Genomic DNA, 6,828 nt, shown 5'->3' with positions numbered 1-6,828 from the left:
GAAGAGTTTAGACTCAGAGGAGACAAGAAAAAAAAAACGGATTTCATTTCTTCATTTTCTTCCTGCTCAGTGTAACATCCCATGTTTTCATTCACACACTGTCATCTTAACACATTGATGCCACACAGTTGGTACACAGTGTCTGCTGGGTGACATGGGTGTTTGCTTATGCACTGCTGCATTCTGAGGAGTGAAGTCATTCATAAACAACTGATGTTGACAGATATATAATGTGGTGATGCACTGGTCTATTATTTTAAACTAACATGCAGTGATATGACACGTAAGTCAGTGATGCTAGTCATGGTTACAGAATAAGGATGACATGTTAAATTCTGTTATTAAGTGATATGTGGAAGAGTAATCATCTGTAAATTACCACAAGACAACGGGTAAAGACAGTTTTTATCATTTGCTGAGCATCATGTTCTGAGCTCTGAAACTGAGTTGAGACTGAGAATTCACAAAGGCTCTGCCCTCTACTGGACTCTTTGGGTAATAGCTTTCCAATCATATGTGCAGAGCAGCTCACTGAAAATTTGCATGTATACAGCTAGCCGACAAGGGAGCCAATCAGTGAGCCTGCTGTAGTGCGTTGTGCCTCACACAGTAAATAAAGTAGCATTCCAAGCTACCGGCATCCTTTTCTCCACAACAACTGGAAATGAAAACCCGCTTTAAAGGACTGGAGTCGCCATTGGAAGCCAGGGAGTACCCATCCTGCCGTGGCAAACCCGCCACATCTGACCCCACACACCACCTGTTTCAAGTACCTGCTGTGAGGACACCAGGGTGGGCATGATGAAGCTGCCACCCTGCATGGACCTCCAGGCGCTCCCCAACATGAGATGCCATCAGCGGTTGGATTGTTTCAGAGTCTGCTGTCGCCAACTGACTGCTTCCATGCTGGTTGGCAGCTCTTTGACGCCACTACTGCCACTCCGCATGGATGTGGAATCACTGGCACTCCCAGGAGTAAGACACCTTCTCCTCGGTGTCGGGAGCATCTCTGGCGTCCAGGATCCTTCCTCCAACTTCAGTGAGGAAGGACTTCCCGGCGGTGATGACATCAGTTGCCGAGTCCAACAACTTAACCACTTAACAACTTGATTCAGGGGGTTACAACCTTCCTGGGCCAGGTGATGTCAGTAGTCACTAACCAGAGATAGAGATTGGCACTTAGCAGACTTTGTTAAGAAGGAGGGATCTGAGGCGATTGGCCTTTAGCTGGCCCGGACGGCAGTGAGGTTGTTGTCTGAAGATTATGTCGCGGCAGGGCATTCATTCATTGGGCTCTACTCACTGTACCCAAGGAGTCCAGTAGTGGGCAGAGCCTGTCTTATATATTGAACATGAACATGAAAATCTTCAGTGAGCTGGTCCACACATATGATTGGAGAGCTATTAGCCAAAGAGTCCAGTAGAGGGCACCGCCTATGCTCATAGAACCAGGGTTACAATATCGTAACCTTTGCTATGTTTGTGGCAGGTCATTTTAGCCTGCAGATATCTGCAAAGACACCTTCTTCAGGATATCTTCAAAGCAATTTTTAGTCAGAATACCAGGTCTACATATTCACATGGTGATTTTGACCAGTCAGTCAGTCAGACCAGTGTAATTTTTCCTTCTCATTTTACTACCATTGACTTACTTACCATTGACTTACAATGTCATTTCCTTTTATTTAATAGTAATAATAATATAAAAAATCCAGTTAAAGGTATCTACATTTACATTTTTACTATAATAAACTGTAAACTGCAATTCCAGAAATCAGCAACGAAATTTTGAGTTTGGAAATTCAGGTCCACATACTCAACATTTAATTTTGACAAGTAAAAATACTAATTTGTCATATCCCTAATTATATGAATTGCTGAATAAAGTATTCAACATATGTACAGTGTCAGATCTCTAAAAAAAAATATATGCAACACCGGGGTCTCCGTGGATAGTTCTTCCCAGTGACAAGTCCAGGAGGAAACATAAACAAGTAAAGGAAACAACAGTTATCAGGACCTTTTGAGCTTGGGATTGCGCTGCGGGATGCCAATTTCACCGGACTTTCATTGCTGCCAGGACATTCCGGAGGACGCCGAGGCTGCAGGGCCGGTGCGTTGACACGGCTGAAAGGACAGCCCTTTGGGCCGCCGCCTCCCAGCTTTTTCCAGCGCCAGGTCCATGGCGAACATGGGATGACGAACTGTGCTTGCACATCCAACAAGTGTTTCCGTGACTGTTGCATTTTTTCTGATATCAGAGACATGGCTGCAGCCATCTATTACTGGACTTGGCTATTCAACTAGCAAGATGCACGATGCTTTCTATTCTCCCCTGCACCGAAAGGACTGAGCCCTAATTTCGTTGCATTATTATACGTATATGATTGTGCAATGACAATAAAAATCTATCTATCTATCTATCTATCTATCTATCTATCTATCTATCTATCTATCTATCTAAAAATACCTAGAATACATTCTTAACTAGACAAAAAGAAGTTGCGTAACAACTATATCTATCTATCTATCTATCTATCTATCTATCTATCTATCTATCTATCTATGTAATTGAACACAAGGTACAACATCACTAGTTGTCAGGTCATGCTGTTATTTTTTTTTTCTTTCAACGTACAATTTCCTTCCTGGACTGCGGTACCAGTGCTCTCCAACCGACTGCGTGCTCAATCTGCTGTGGCCAGATGCCTCTTAGCAGCCAGGCCCCCTCACATCAATATGTCAGGTCAATAGTGTTGGGTGGTATTGACTGTGTCAGAGAAAAGAACTTCACCAGGGGGGAACAGGATCCAGCTTTCCTCCAGTCAAGCACATCCATTCCAGCACCGCAGAGACAAACAATACAAAACATGGCTGGGACTCTGTTTGACTGGCTGGGCGTGAGTAAGTAGGAATTTGTCAAGAGCACAGACAAGTCAAGTGCTACTACTCCGCAGCATCAAATCTATAGAGTCATGTAGAGGAAGGTACGGTATGGATTTCCGTTGTGAAACAAAAGGACACTCGATCAACAGCACTCTGTAGGTCTGCTTATGCGCATAAGATCCTCTGATAAGACTCAAATGTCAAATTCAAACAGCTTGAATTGGTGCTGTTGTTGTAAAAATACATCCAAAGTATCATTTTTCCTTTTACATGATACCTGATGCCTCACAAGGCTCTAATTGCAGATGTTACTGAGCATTGCACGGTAGAAAACCTTGCACGAGACCCTTGTACTTTTGCTCTAGTAGATGTAATGTTACGCATGTTGTTCTCTAGTCTCTTACATGGCTGCCGTGGCAGAGACATGACTGGGAGATCTCTCACAGGCATTACGTAAACCCATAATGAGGAGCAGCCTGGCGTGATTAGTATTGTCTTGGGCACATATTAAGTCCTGATTGGATGACACAGAGCAAGACTAAACATTTCCCATCCAGCCACTGCGACTGCTCGTTTAACCGTGGCAGAGACGGAGGCAAAGGGCATTTGTTTGAATACTGCTGCTGTTTTCGCCTCTCCCCTAAGTGTACATGAATATTCAAGGTGGCGCATGAGCATAAGGATATGCGACTTTGTAGTCAATGAGACTACCTGATGGTCTGTTTAACCAAGACCAGCTGCTTTACAATAGGCTCCCTCTCGTCTTTAACTACTACAGTGCCCCAGTGAGTCTCCTTGAACACAATTGATTCATAGTCATCTATCTCATAGCCAAGGGCTGGGTAATCATAGCCAGAGAATTGAATCTACCATACTCCTGTTCCACGAGGGAGAAGAGTCTGTAATGAAATAACCCTCTTCCCTGCCTTAATTGTCTTTTTGGCCATTGGCATACCGGGGTTGGATTGTTTTTCCTTTTTTTCACTGGTTAAATTAGGGAAAAGGATTTAATAAGGGCATGTATTACCAAGTGTCTGATATATCAAGCCAAATTGAGTGGGCTTGATATTGATAACAACATGAGCTGATTTTGCCTTGACAGTTTGCGACCCTGGTGGTCACACTGGCAGACAACGACACACCCCGCTGGTGCCAGTCACTCAGATTTCCACAGTCATGCACTGACCTTAACATCCGTTTCTTTTTCAAGTCATGTATTAGGTGTATGGTTCCTAAAGAGAAAAGATAGCTGAATGCAAAAAAAGAATGATGGCAAATAGGTGTGTGCGTTCACTGGCACACACGTGCATGCACACGCACACGTATGCAGCTCTGATCTCGGAGACTGTGCAGTATGCAAATGTTTTGCCATCAACTTGGCCTACCAGAGAATGACAGGAACATTTGATGCAGCGGGGCTTTTTAGTGGAGTCCCTGCAGAAAGCTATTTTCACAGGATGTTATGTATGCATTTTTCAGACAGATTGCTGCAGGAGACAGGAGCTTGGGAGGGGAGCAAAACACGACTGGAATGAAACACAAGCCTCGCCCGCTGAATGAAACCAACCACAATGCAGGCCATAAAGGAGGCTGCATTCATCTCACTTTTTGTTTTCTTTGCAAAACCAAAATAACATGTTCAATAAGTCTTCAGTGTCTAGTTTAGGATAAATGCAAGCAAACTGATTTTTAGACAGAAACGCATTTGCGTGGAACTTGATAATGCAACTTCCAATACGTTATACATCCACTACTTGTTCATACAAATTAACATGCAATGCTTGTTCATTTATTGCATGCATTATTCAACCAATTATGCAGCAACGTTTTTAGCTATTCCCTGAATCCCTGACTTACCAGTGTATTTGCATAATATATTGTAAAAATGTGACAATCCCATTCGTTCACATTACCTAGTCAATAAGGAAAATTACATACAATAACAGACTTGTGTATTCCCCCTCTAAAATTTTGCAAGCGTTTACCTGTGGTGGATTAAAGGAGCAGTGAGAGCTAAAAGAAACCTGGCTATTTTCTTAGTTTTTTTCCCCCCTGCCTTTCCCTGGAGGAGCCCAGACCCAGCCCTGCCATCTGCTAGCTCCATCCAGGAGAGCAAAACCTCATAGCAGCAGATGATGACCCAAGGAGCTACCCCGAACATCCTCATCCCCCATTGACTCGATAGTCCCTCCTTAGCACAGTTTATAAGCTTTGATTATGCCGGAAAAAAAGAAACATGACATGTGTATGAGCAATAACAACTGTTCTTAAATAATCCTGGCAAGAGTCATTTATGAGAGAGTGAGGGAGGGAGTGCGAGCGTGTGTATGTGTGTGTGTATGCGTGTGTGCGTGTGTGTGTGTGAGAGAGAGAGAGAGAAGTAGGGGGGTTCGTTGAAGGGGGTTTCAATGCTTCTGAGAGGTGCCTCATTTTCCAACACCATCTGTTCCCGGCTCTGTGAGTTGGAAGCCTCATTTGTGTCAACCACCTCCCACACGCTCCAAGCAGCCAGACACCAGCAGCAAGGACTACATCACCTGTTTCAAACAACTGCACAATGTGACCTGCTGCATCCGCTAACTACTAATCACACCGTGTTTGATGATGTTGTTAACCCGCTCCATGAAAGGTTCCTTCCCTCAGGGTCCTAACAAAAGTTCCACCAAATACCCCAGCTCTGAGTCACTACTAATCTGCACCGGGGAGGAGAATGACAATGAACGGGGTGATGGGTGGGAGGGAGAGAGGAGGGCGAAAGGGAGCCCAGACCAGACCTGGAGGCTGGAGTGGGCCCTGCTTCCCCAGGAGGACGGAGAGATAGAAGGAAGACAGAGGCGCATGAACAAGGCCATGCTCCTCCATTTCAATCAGCCGCTGCCGTCTCACATGGCAGCAGAGCATCCGGAGGGGAGGCGCCGTCATGCATCCTAATTGCTCCCTTTTCACCACGTTCCAGGGTGTTTCTATGCAAATCTGTCCAGAGAGGTATCTAGTTTATGCAAGGCCAACTGTATGAACTGAAATGTGAGCAGGAATCACGCACAGACAAAAGCCTTGGTGGGGAGATGCTGGTATTATAATTCATCTGGATAAATTATTCATTTTGCACATGGCTCTCCAGAGTGCAGGACAGAGCGCGGATTTGCACACACACACAGCTAATGTTTTGACATATATGTGTTCCACCACGTTGCTAGACATTGCCCTTACGTTAAGATGTATGGCTTTAATAAGAGTGACGAAGATGCAAAGTAATGAGTGTGTGTGGGAGGAGAGGAGTGTCCGTGGAGAGACGGAGGGAAGAGAAAACATTATTCTTACAGTCTATGGATTGCGGTTGTGCTAGAAAATTCCTGCCAACATTTTCGTACCTCTGTGAATAGCCCATGATTCACATTTGCACATCCTGCATATCTATATACTCCTGCACTGGACTGTGATTTTCTAAATCTGCAACCTAGAAAACACGTAAATCTTTTAAATCTGCCCACAGTGAGCACTGACTGGCCAATGATACGTTGCAAAAAAATCTTCATCTTAAGTCATTTAGTCTACATTCGGCCTTAAAAACCTTGTTTTTCTTAAAACAAGGTAAAAAAAAAAAAAAAATGCCCAGAGGGATGAGATAATCTCACTTGTTTCCTGTGCAGTTTCACTTGTTTCAGTATTTTTTCTGGAAACAATTATAAATATGTTGGAACAAGGCAGAATCAGGCAGATCAGCCCACTAGTAGACAATGACACTTCATTAAAAAAATTCAGGAAACAAGTTGATTAGCGTTGGATACAAGTGGGATTACAGTATCTCAACCCACTGACAGATTTTTTTCCCCCCTCGTTTGAATAAAAATACGATTCTACGACTGAATATGAGACAAAGTGACTTGTAGAGACAGAGAATTTCTTCATTGCATTTTTTTTTAATCCTATTCTTTGCTGCAG

This window comes from Myripristis murdjan, chromosome 19 (genome assembly GCF_902150065.1).
Source record: "Myripristis murdjan chromosome 19, fMyrMur1.1, whole genome shotgun sequence".
Lineage (NCBI taxonomy): Eukaryota > Metazoa > Chordata > Actinopteri > Holocentriformes > Holocentridae > Myripristis > Myripristis murdjan.
The sequence above is the reverse complement of the archived record's forward strand: the minus strand, read 5'-3'. Positions refer to the sequence as shown.